Source organism: Euprymna scolopes, chromosome 28, assembly GCF_053919585.1.
Source record: "Euprymna scolopes isolate OS-2025 chromosome 28, ASM5391958v1, whole genome shotgun sequence".
Lineage (NCBI taxonomy): Eukaryota > Metazoa > Mollusca > Cephalopoda > Sepiida > Sepiolidae > Euprymna > Euprymna scolopes.
In genome coordinates this window covers 93,038,554-93,051,213 of record NC_136509.1, presented here as the reverse complement: position 1 = coordinate 93,051,213, position 12,660 = coordinate 93,038,554, and the positions used below count along the sequence as shown (strand labels likewise).

The window sequence follows — 12,660 nt, the reverse complement described above, 5'->3', positions numbered from 1 at the left end:
GAAGTTTAAGTTAATGCTAGTCAATCGAAAAGAAGACGGTGACTTTAAAAAAAATATTGGCGAAAAAAGCGACCCCCCCCCTCCGTAGAAAAGTGCTCAGTTGAGGGTGAAGGAATTAATATTTTTAGCCAATTTTTTAGATATTTGTTGACCGAAAGGTCACGCTTCAAAACGCTACCAATGAGGGCAAAGGTGGGGTCGAGTCTTTGCAACAGTAATCTCCCGTCTTTTTTTAGCTTCTTACATCAAGTGACTTCACGCATTATCTGGGGCGATTTACATGAATCAAACAACAAAAACAAAAACAAAAAGGGCCGGATATATATGCCGTTTCCCATTTAGGGCTACCAAATTAGTAAAATATAAAATTATTTCCAACTCGCATTTAGGTATAAATGCACTTTCGTCTAAATAATTCAATGTCATTCAAAAGTATCGCAAAACAAAAACAAATAAACCACACTCTTTATACAAGGTGACTTCAGTAAATTGTAAGACTTTTTTGTACAGACATTTAAAATTGTCGTAGATTCTTGCAAATTCAATATGTTATTGTTATACATCTTATGAGGTAATTAACTAATGTTTATGTTTTCACATTAAAAAGAACAGTTACAGCAGGAATTGGAATACACCCTACTAAAACCTGATTGTCTCAGCTGGTGAATTCCGAAAAGGTAATCTTGACATTAGGACACTCTAGAAAAAATAATAAAATTCTGATTTAAACAAAAAAGTATAGATTGCTCCAAACTGCTTTTGGACGATCTTGTATGAATCGAGCATCAGTTTTTGAGCAGCATAAAAGATTCAAGAAAGACATGAAGTCTGTGAGGGATGATGAGAGGTGTGAGAGAAATAAGGAAGTCAGAACACCTGAGTTGATTGACCAAATAAAAAATTTCATGGATAAGGACTGTCGTGTGTCTATAGAGACAAAAAGTGCATAATTTGATGTCCGTGTGAGAACTGTAGAATTAGTCGCGTGGAACAGAAGATGCGGTCAATCCTTGTCACAGACTATCTGATCAAAATAGGCACAAAGACAGTATCTCACTCTCCCTATTGTCCAAACCTTGCTCCATGTGACTTTTGGTTATTCCTTAAGCTCAAGGAAAACCTTAGAGGCTGTTTTTCTGATACAATTAATGCTGTGACGAGAGTCATTGACATGCTTACATACGGGGCATTCCAAAAGTTGTTGTCACGGTACAACAAGTGTATTACAGCTGGAGGAGATTACTTTGGAGATGACTAGAGGTTCATGTGTGTGCTATCAATAAAAGTGCCCATACGAAAAAGTCTGGAAACTTGTTTAAGGAACATTGTGTATAGTAATTTATAAAAAATATATTGCAAGTAAGCTACACAGAATTTTCCGCATTCCACTGCGCCTAAAACTAAACACAAAGTACATGAGCAGAGTTTCTTTCCTAAAATTGCCAATCTATGGAATACAGTACCACGGGACCACTCCGAAGCTGACTATAGTTTGGTTGTTTTCAAGTCTAATGTGAATAAGTTTTTGTTGAACCGTCCTCGTAATTAAACAGCATCCAAGTTTCACCATTACGGATCATCACGGTGTTATCTCGCTGTCTACTTAAGCATCATTAAACCTTATCCTAGAGTAATCGCTTGATAAGCGGTGACTCCGTCCCCACTTCCAAGTAAAAAAATGTCTTTAGGGAATCGTCAGGCTAGAATGCTTGGAATTTGTGGTACTTTGTATTTATACATATATATATATATATATATATATATATATATATATATATAATCTTCAGAATGCAAGAGAACATATAATTATTTCCACAGAAAGACAACGTCGCAGCTCACAAGAGCCATGACAGCCAACAAACCGGAAGTCTAAGACTCTAGTTTTTGACCTTATCAGTTAGATACAAGTTCGGATGTGTCTAAGTGATGAGTCCAAAATGAGGGCGAAATTCGAGTCTTAGAGTTTCGGTTTGTTGACTTTTATTGCTTGTGTAAGCTACGTCGGTTTCTAGTTGTGGAAATAATTATATATATATATATATATATACAGACACATGCTCAGTTCAGCCAGCCAACCAATTAGGTTTATTGTAACTCATGCTGAGAGAATGAGAAATCAATGGCAAACGGCTGTTACGATAACGTGCAATCATCTGCACAAGTGATCAAACGGTGTAGAACACTGGAAATATGGGGAGACTTGTTGTCACTCGGTCTCCAGCGAATACCATAGTTAACTGCCAGTGAGGGATCACTGATGATGGCCTGTGAGACAACTTCTAGTGAGTGAAATAATAATAATAATAATAATAATAATAATAATAATAATACCCCTCCCAAATTCACCACAACCCTGATGGTAAATTTCGTAGATGTTTACTATATTTTCTTAGTTTTTAACCAATGTTCACATTATGGTATGGTTGTCTTCTAGATTATTTTAGTTATGTGAACTTCATTTCCGTATTCATGTATTCTGCACTGATATGAAAATGAAGACTATAGTGGAGTATAGATTTCCTAACCATGTAAGTGATGAAAAATACGCTACACATTTTGATGAAAAACATGGGGGAAAATGGACATAGAAGAACAGAAAATTAAAACTTTAAATGTAATTTCTGTATTAAAAGTAATTGTTATTTAAATATTTCAACATATAATCTTCTGGGGAAAATCCAGCTCCCCAGTAAGGGACATCCTGGATAGGAGCATAAATTAAAATTGTTTCAGTCATGAAGGATTTTTCCTCCACCGGCCGAGGACAGAAAAGGTGAATTTTAGCATCAGAACAGATACTACACTATGATCTTGTCGTTTTATGTTTCTTTAATTGTTTGTTCCCTAAATTCATAATTCAGTTTTATCAGCATTAGATTGTCTATTGATTTAAAATTACGTAATTTTACATAATATTTATATTTTATATTGAATAAAGTTCCATTTCATTAATTATCGAATTAGGTTTCTTTCTTTTCTTTTTAACATGTCTTAATGCCTTTTTTTAAAAAAATGCCCTCATGTAGTATCGACGATGACATTTTGAAAAATCTTACCTAAATTACCTGCCGGCATTTTTCAGTTAACAGGCCTTCTATATCTCGGCGGCCGTGGCACTAGTGTTTCATGCTTACACAATCATCAATGTAGGAATGAACCCAGCCATGTAGCCACATTTGCTAAGTCTCTACCTCCGGGCCACCAAATAACTACCACCAGAATAAAGGGAATGCGTAATTAATAAAAAAAAAGGTAACACAAATTTCTGTAAAGGAGAAAACGTGAATGACTCTGTGTATATGTTCATAAATTACCACATAGCATTACTCACGTATTGCGCACTTTTCAAGTAAATATTTAAAAGGAACGTATAAAACATTATACGAGGTGCCTTAAATACATTTCCAGGCCTTTCTTTTTTTAAATTTGTCGTAGACTCTTGAATATCCAGTATGCTATTGCAATGCATCTTATGAGATGATTGAATATTTTTTTTTATGATTTCACGAATTAGAATACACCATACTAAAGCCTCATTGTCAAGCAGTATTGGTATGAGACTTTTATTGATAGTACACTCATGAAACTCTAGTCCCCTTTGAAGTAATCTCCTCCGGCTGCAATGCACTTGTACCGTTCCAACAATTTCTGGAAGGCGTCATAGAAGACCTATTGGGTGAGCGTGTCAATGACAATCATCACAGCCTCTTTCATCTCCTCAATTGTCTCATATAGACAGCCTCTATGGTTTTCCTTGAGCTTAGGGAATAACCAAAAGTCACAGGAAGCAAAGTTTGGACAATCTTGATGTCCATGAAAACGTCTTTCTGATTTTTTTCTGAACACGCTTAGGGCAAACTTCTTGTAAATCTTCCGCATCTTCAGTTCCTCGCGATTAATTGTGACACAGTTCCCACACTGGCATCAAACTGTACACTTATTGTCTTTATAGACACACGACGGTTCTTATCCATGAAATGAGATGGTCGGAGGAGAAAGGGAGAGTGATAGAGAAAATAATAGAGAAAGAAAGAATGCGAGAAAAAGTAAGAAAGAGGATGGGGGTGGGAGATATTTGGCCAATCAACTCTTGTATTCTGACTTCGTTACTCCTCCCACACCTTTCCTCATTCACAAACTCCCTTTTTTCCTTGAATCTCGTATGCCACTCAAAAAACTGATGCCCGCTTCATGCAAGATGGTTCAAAAACAGTCTGAAGTATTTCATACGTTTTTGTGTCATTTTTCCAAGTTTAAATCAGAATGTTATTGCATATTTTTCTTCTAAAGTGTCCTCACGTATAGATTGGGTTTTTAAATTCACCAACTTAAATAATCAGACTTTTTTTTTTACATGAAGGTCACTACTTATCAAGGCCCGGAAGCCACTCGGGGATGAGGGTTATTGCGTGTACAGTAATGAATGGGATAATATCGTAGTAATCGTTAGTATTGGAGATTTGATAAAGTATCTTACTTAAGGGAGCGATTCATCAGGAATTTGTTTATGTTGGACTTGAAGATATCCAAGTTGTAGTCAGGTGGGAAACAGTAGAATGTATTCCAATTCCTGCTGCAACTGTTCATTTGAACCTGAAATTATAAAAATTGGTCTGTCATGTCATAAGATATATAGCAATAACATACTGAATTTTCAAAAGTCTACCACAATTTTAAATGCCCGTAGAAAAAAAGTCTGACAACTTGTTGATGGAACCTCGTATATATATATATATATATATATATATATATATATATATATATACGTATGTGTGTGTATGTATGTATGTATGTATGTATGTATGTATGTATGTATGTATGCTTATTCATAAGTAATTGAGAATTATTTAGCAGGTGTCAATACCGAATTTTTGTTGAAATACAGTTTCTTCTCGGGTAAAAGCTAAAACAGACCGAATGTCGGCCATGTTTGTTGAGCGTGTCAGTTCGCAGCGAAGGAGACACGAATGTTGGCCACGTTTCATTTCACTTCTGACTGAATTGATGATTAAACGAAGAATTATGCAAATAAGAAGAATTAAACAATTGGCAATTGAAAGTGGAGAAAAGCAGAGGACGAGAAGAGAGAAAGAGAAAACAAGGAAACGGAGAAATGGGGACGAGAGCGAAAGAAAGAGATAGTGTTAGAGAAAGATGGTCGGAAGAGAATGGGAAGAGGGGGAGCGATAAAGAAAATAAGACAGAGAAAGGAAGAAAGCGAGAGTACGAATAAGGATGAGGGTTGAAGATAAAGAGTGAAAGAGTGAAAGAGAAAGAGAGTAAGTGTGTGTGCATGTGTGTGTAAGAGATAAAGCGAATAAGAGAGAATACAGGGTGGAACGATAAAAGTGTCGCCCTAAAGAAAACAACACTACAGCTTTATTTTAAAACTTTTATTGAAAAACAAATTCAGGTAACTTGATTTTGTAGTGGAGCTGACATCTATTCAATGTAACCGCTTTCAGTCTCAATCACCGCCTTGATACAGGTTCGGAACTGAGTGCACGCCTTTTCCAAAAGGGTTGGTGAGAGCTCAGCGAATACTTGGCGGATGGCGACGATCAGGATAGCTTTGATGTTATGGGAACTCATATTGTTGATGTTTTCGATATATGACCAAACGAAGTAGTCCAGCGGATTCAGGTCGGGGGAGGAGCGGCGGAGCAGTGAGAAAAGAGTACAAAGTCGTAGTGCTCCTTCTGAAGGCAAGCCTGGATCTCTTTTGACTTGTGGCTGGCGCCGAGTCATGCTGTCACACTCACTCGATCAGGCTGGCTTTGGTGTTTTAGAAAATCATGTTGGTGATTCTCTCGATGTATGACCAAACGAAGTAGTTCAGTGAATTCAGGTCGGGGGAGAAAGGGGCCAGTGAGAGAAGATTACAAAGTCTACCAATTGCCACCTGATTGCACCAGGGGATCACCACACTCTTCAGCACATCCAGGTACACTATGATATTGACTTTCAAGCTGACTTCGAAGATGTGTGATGGCATGATATGGCTCTCACTTGAAACTGCACCAAAGACCATAACCGTGACCAAAAAACTTTATTTTCATCATCATGGGCACGTCCCTGATATTCGTGTCAATCCAGCGATACATCTTCAGAGTGCTGGATCGGTAGAGAGTATTAGCTGGACAGCGGCATATCTCCGATCTCGTTCGTTGAACATTGTGTCACTTTCAGACATGATAAAAGGTTTCTATCGTTCTTGGGATTTGTACACAACTAGCCAACTAGTAGATGGCCTGCAACAACAACAACAAAAAGAAAACCGGTTTTCATCAAAGAGAAATGGAATCATGTCGTCTTTTCTAGGGCGACAATTTTTTCGTTCCACCCTGTAGAATGGTGAGTGACTATGACATAGGGAAAAAAAGATGCGTGGAAAGAGGGAATAGGGAAACGGACATAGTAGAGATGAAAATAAATTAAACAAAAAGAAAAGGAATAGACAAAGAGAAAGAGATAGAACATAGGAAGGAGAGATGAGAGTATATATATATATATATATATATATATATATATATATATATATATATATATATATATATATATTCAAACTTAATCTCATTCGAAACAAAAAGTCGCAGAGCAGCGCTAGGGGCCTCAAATGACTGAATTTTTTAAGGGCCGTTCTTTAAGGGTCTTTAGTTGGTTAAAATAGTTTTTAAAAGGTCAAAAAGGGGGTAAAAAATGAAAATAAAAACGGTTATGAATTTTCTGCATTCATCTTTATTTAATTTTCTTTTTTAATTTTTAGCCAGTTCGTATGCGTCTCACGTTGAAAGCTAAAGCTCCGGTTTCGATTCTAGCTGATGGCATCAAAATACTTCTTTTACTTTTGAAATTACGACTCTATAATGATATATACGAAATCTGGACAAATTAAAATATCATATTTAAGCGTATTTTATGCTCTGACAAAGTCGAACGCCTCCCCCGTTATATATATATATATATATATATATATATATATATATATATATATATATATATATATATATAATTAAAACAAGACCGATAGCCATCAGCCATGTGCTCTCGTGTAATGAATGACAGCTTGAATGTAGGATTGACATGAAATTCTTAAAGATAAACTATAATGACCGAAAAATGGGCTGAAATGACTTAAATTAATAAAAAAGTCAATGATTTATAATGACTTTAATGAACTAACTTAAGGATGAATTGAATGACCTTAAGAATGACTTGAATGCTTAAAAAATAACTGGAATCCTTCAAAAACAACTTGAATGATCTGGAGAATAACTTGAATGGCTTTGAGACTGACTGGTTGTAAAGTAGGTGATCATTTTACATTAAATTAATATAGAAAAGGGATCCTCAAGCTATATCAGAAAGTTACAAACATAAGTACAATATGTAGTAAGAACAGATACTACACTTTGATCTTGGCCAAAAGGCATAGAAAAGGGTATTTATTTGCTCCCCCACCGAGCAAATTAGACACAAGGGCGATTTTTATTGTGAGGAGTGAAGGGAAATGCGGACCAGCTCGCCGGGGAGTAGGGTAGCTGGATAATGACAATTAGTATGAAGAGTTTCCTCTACATTGACCAAGGTCTTATATGTGGAGGGTGTATTTATTTGCTCCCCCACCGAACAAATTAAGCACAAGGCCATTTTTTACGTGAAGAGTGAAGAGGAAATAGGGACCAAATTCCTGGGGAGTAGGGGAGCTGGATCGTGACAATTGGTATGAAGGGTTTCCCTTACATTGACCAAGGTCTTATATGTGGGGTTGCCCCCACATATGATCTTTGCTTGCAGTATCTGTCGGAGCAAATACTACACTTTGATCTTGGCCAAAAGGCCAAGAAAAGGGTATTTATTTACTACCCCACCGAGCAAATTAGGCACAAGGCCATTTTTTATGTAAGGAGTGAAGAGGAAATGGGGACCAACTCCCTGGGGAGTAGGGGAGCTGGATAGTTACAATTGGTATGAAGGGTAAGCCCTACATTGACCAAGGTCTTATATGTGGGGTTGCTCCCACATATGGTCTTTGCTTGCAGTATCTGTCAGACAGATACTACACTTTGATCCCTGCCAAAAGGCCAAGAAAAGCTTAAAAAGCTAAGAACAGCATCTATTAACCTTTGATCTTAACCAAAAAGGCCAAGCACAAAAGTGTTACGGACCGACCGACCGACCGACCGACTGACCGACGGAGTGACTTATAGAGTCGCTTGTACGCGACTAAAAATACTTTAGAATGGGCACTGTCTGTGGAGTTATAACTAAGGCAATTAACTAGCGTCTATGCAATATTCGCGACTTCCGCTTGCGCGATAACTCTAGATTGTCATTGTATTCGCCTGAATTCAGAGTTTAATTGTTTTTAATTCCTTTCATTCCATGGGCAATTGTTTGATGGTCCTGCGATAAAGGCTTAGCAAATGGGGCAAAAATGTGTGTATGTGTGTATACGCAGGTGTGTGTGTATGTATATGTATATATGTGCGTGTGTGTGTGCATGTGTGAGTGTTTGTGTGTATGTATGTATTTATGATCGATCCTTGGACCACTATTATTCCTGATATTCATAAACGATCTCCCTGATGATATTGTATTAGAGATGAGTATATTTGCTGATGATACAATGCTCTATAAAATGCATGAGAAAGGAAGGGGTGTAAGTACATTTTAAACAATGGCAGAATCGTTAGAAAATTACCTCCAGCCCGCAGTGGAATGCGGCCGCAAATGAATGCTAACATTTAATGCTAGTAAGAAGCTGTTTTCCATTAACAAGTACAAGACGCCTCTTCAATCACCTATATCTATGACAAATTACACTCTTCCTGAGAATTCTTCCTTCAAACTCCTCGGCCTAACATTCGCAGATAATATGAATTGGAACAAATACATTGAGTTGCATCTCTGTATTTGTTTTACAAATGAGTAATGGAATGTGTTCTGATTAACTCGTTGCACTTACACTCCCTCGACGTACATATCCCCGACAAACTCGCTTGGCAACAAAATCTCACCCCTTCACTGTTGAGGTCTCTAAATGCCAGAAAGCTTTCCACTCGAATAGTTCCTTTCCTTGAACAGCTAGACTTTGGAATTCCCTTTCTGCTACCTGCTTCCCTGACCGTACTGATATGCAGAAGTTTAAATTTAACGTAAACCAACATCTTGTTAATCTTTCCTAGAGCTGATCCCAAATAATAAACCCTTACGTCCAAGTGGCGATATGCTTGTTAGGGTGAATGTAAGTCTATACTCCTATAAATTTGTTTTGTTTTTTTGTCTTTTTGTGTGTGTGTGTGTGTGTGTGTGTGTGGGTGGGTGTGTGTGTGTGTGTGTGTTGATATTCATATTAAAAACACTTTTTTCTATTTATTTAAAAAGAAAATACAACTTTCTTATATATGGGTTGTGAAATAGCATTCACTAGCAAAAGATCCAGCTAATTTGCATATTCTTTTAACCATTCATTTTAATTAATTCCGTATTAGATTTTTTTCGGTTTTCTCATGGGATGATCATCATTAGTTCACTATTACATGTAATTATATCCATGCAGATATTCTACATGATTTATACTTGCGTGATATTTGCATAAAAAGTTTATAGTAAACACAAATATCTTTCTATATATATTAATGTATGCGTATATATATTTGTTAAAAAAATTGCCTACCAACCTCCTTTGTCAGTTTTCGGTCTACAGACATGAAACTTAATATATAGAGTATTCAACCCCAAATTTTATATTTGGGTTTTAGCTGGGGAAAATCGGTGGAAAAGGGTGAACATTAAAAAAATTGAATTTGCCAGGTGATGGTCGATCGACGGTATTACGAATATGCATGCATAACGTAATAGCTATTGGTTCATGTTTTAATTTTTAGCCTTGCTGAAAATATGTCATGATAGCTCAGGCATTAACGTCAAAGGAAAAAGTAAATCGTATGCTAAACGTTTTGTTTCGATTCTTGGTGGTTGCGCGCGTGTCATATTTTTTATTTTTTAAAGCATTACTATATATTGGGTCCAATATAATATAATAATAAATACGAAATCTGCATTAATCAAAATATAATATTTAAGCGTATTTTATGATCCGGCAATGCCGGGCGGCCTGCTAGTATATACTAGATAGAGGAGAGAGAGAGAGAGAGAGAGAGAGAGAGAGAGTAAAAGAGCAAGTAATAGTGATTAATCATGAAATATCGAAGTATTCTAGGATATGGGACTTTACAGTAGATTGTGAATGTATTGATTATTGTATAATTATGGTACAATTTATATCTGGAATAGTTGCGCACGGCAAGAACGAATTCGACGTAACATTAATCTTATTAATTCTCATTAAAATTCCGTAATAATATTAATTTACTTTTTTGTGACTGTAGGCTCTCGAAACTATATTTATAATACTCTTATTACTGTTATGTAATTGGCCTACATATGACTCGAGAAACAATGGATAGCCCCTGAAAAGTGCTTGATGATAAGTTTTCTGTGAAACAATTATTGCGCAATCACTAGCAACAGGAAGGTGACAGTAGTTAAGTGGTTAACGACACGGACTCCCAAACTGGATGAGCCAAGTTTACTGGTACCCGATGTCTTTTTAGAAATAATTCTAACTAGAAAGATAGGGGGAACGAATGCCAACAATTAGATTTATATGAAACTAGCTTCAGTGCTCGGCGTTGCTCGGATAATTAGAGGTGTGTGTTGAAAAAAAATTGGTAGTAGGCAGGCAGGCTCGAACCTGTACCGATAAAAGAGGAAAAGAACATAAAAACGTGACGTCTTTGCTGTTGCGCCCATCGCCAAACTGGAATGACGAATGTTTTAATTAAGGCTAGTCAATCGAAAAGAGGAATGACTTTTGAAAATATCGGCGGAAAAAGCGACCCCTCCCTCTAGAAAAGTGCCCAGTTGAGGGTGAAGGAATTTATTTTTTGGGGTCAATTTTTTTCGTATTTGTCGTCCGAAGGGTTTAGCTTCAAAATGATATGGATTTCAGTCGGTCATTGGCGTGTGACCGACTCACGTGCTACACTTAATGTCTTAGAAACGGTCCGATGATGATGTGGTGATGGGCCAGTCATTAGGGTCTGAATATCAAGAGAAAAATCATACCTAATATGTTGGATGTAAATGCGTGGCTCCTTCTTCTTCCAGGAAAACGTCTTGATCTCTGCTGGCATCCTGGCTGGAACCTTCCTTGTCCTTAGGGCCACCTCTTTTGACTCAAGACATTTATGACCGACACAAAAACACACGGCACGGGTCGCAATATATATGAGAAATATAATTTTATAAAATGTATACAATATATATATATATATATATATATATATATATATTAACATACAATTTACAGATCATACTATTAATTTTTACCATTACTTCTTTAATACTAACTAACCTTTACTAGTGTTGAGGGAGAGAGGGATGCCCTCCCCCCTGTCTCGTTTACAGAAAGGAAAAATAACACATGCTTACCCCATGCTGTCCGGACGAAAAAGAGGTCGATAAAAGAAAGGGAATAATGGGATTGCATTATTTAGTGTATCCCTTCGCTTACGACCAAATTACTACCTGGCCATGCTGAAGGGTGTTTAAAAAACAACATAACCATAGTGCTGCAAAAGAAGACAGCAGAAATTTTTTTTTTTTTTACACAGTGGTCACCACTTATCAAGGCCCGGAAGTCACTCAGGGATAAGAGTTATTGCAAGTACATTACGTTAGTGTGGAGATTTGATGAAGTGTTTACTTAAGGGGGTGGTTCATTAGGAATTTGTTAACGTTGGACTTGAACACATCCAATTTGTAGTCAGGTGGGAAGCAGGCAGACGGAACAGAGTTCCACAGGCGTGAAGTTCTAAGTTTTAGTAAGTATGAGTTACTATGGTGTCTATTTACATCTGTTATGTATCTGTGTGCATGTCCTGTTGCTATGACCAAGCTCTTTGTATGACCTAGAAGTCGAGATTGCTAAATTGCTTGCACTTGGCACGAATCAAACGCCCCAATTATTTATCAATCTATTTAAACTTGACATGAATAAATAAAACAAAAAACTATTCCCCTTGGTAAGGTTCTAATCTCTTATCATCTCCCTCGGTCCTGTGCGATTGAAAATTAGTCCAAATATAGAAACGAAGTAAAGTAAACTACGAATCATATTTAATAAGGCATCAAACGTGTCGATGGCTCGTCTAAAAAGTGAAATGACACTTGTGTTAATTAGACCGAAGTAATCTAATTGTAGGAAAATCGTTGAAAAAAAAAATCTAATTGGGGAAAAATCGTTGTAAAAAAAAAGAAAACAAATGGACCAAATTTTTAAACAAAACCACGAAAAATTATAACATAATGAAAAAAAGATTGAACCCTTTTCAGAACATATTAATTAAAAATGATACATGTCAATCAAAATTTTATTGTGTGAAGATCGTTCTGGCTCAGATTCCGGACGGCAGAGACAACTGGTTATTCTGGCTTCTGGCCACGGAGGAAAACATCCGAAATTATAGCTTCACTAGCAAGCCGCCCGGGGTTTCCGGTCGTAAAATACGCATAAATATTATATTTTAATTAATGCAAAAGTCTTATTCATTATAAACAGAAATCCCGTACGTATTAAACAGAACGTTAAAT

General features: G+C 36.6%; 1 pseudogene; it reads right to left on the bottom strand.

Annotated features, from left to right (window-relative positions):
* Positions 1-7,294: 7,294 nt before the first annotated feature.
* On the bottom strand, positions 7,295-7,443 carry LOC145249843 (U2 spliceosomal RNA; annotated as a pseudogene).
* Between the last annotated feature and the right edge of the window lie 5,217 nt (positions 7,444-12,660).